Consider the following 725-nt stretch of genomic DNA (forward strand, 5'->3'; position numbering starts at 1 on the left):
TTTATGGTTGGAATCCAAAACAATAAAATTATCTCAGCTCTCTTGCGTTAATGAATAAGCTACCTATTATCGTAGAAATCATTTGAGATCGCAAGCTACCTATTATCATGGAGAAAACCTCCATTTCCGGGTTAGAAATGCTCCCTTCCGGTAAATCAGCCACGTGGCTGATTCAAGCTCTCTAGCTCGTTTTTGCTACCTTCTCGGTGAATGAGATTCCCGATTTTAATGGGTTACAAACGGCATAAGAATTAAGTAAACCATTACAAAGGCGCTCCAGAATTCGGAATTCGATTAATTACAGTCGAAAATAAGAAAAAAAGGTACCTTTTCGTGAGCTCTCTTTTTTTTTATTTCGCGTAGCTACCTCATCCGTTCTCTCTCGCACGTACGCTACCTTCCTATAGTCTCTCTCTCTCGGATTCGTGTTCCCCTCGTGGACAATACTGTTGCCTCTCTCTATCAGCTTTGGATTGGGATCGCTTTCTTTCTTTTTCATCCTTAAAATTATTATTCACATCTTTCGAGTCTTTTGGAGTTTAATGGATCATTTCAGAGTAGTTAAAATTATTTTAAGTCACATTGATGTAATTTTGTATTTGTACGAATTTACGATTTTGTATTAATATCGGCAATAGCGAAACACGTCAGTACAATTATGTTTATTATTCAATATCGACCTTACCTATCCCGTTTAGAATTTAAGACATTGGTTTATTGGTTTC

This window comes from Diachasma alloeum, unplaced genomic scaffold (assembly GCF_001412515.2).
Source record: "Diachasma alloeum isolate Michigan unplaced genomic scaffold, Dall2.0 Dall_scaffold_00781, whole genome shotgun sequence".
In the NCBI taxonomy this organism is placed as follows: Eukaryota; Metazoa; Arthropoda; class Insecta; order Hymenoptera; family Braconidae; genus Diachasma; species Diachasma alloeum.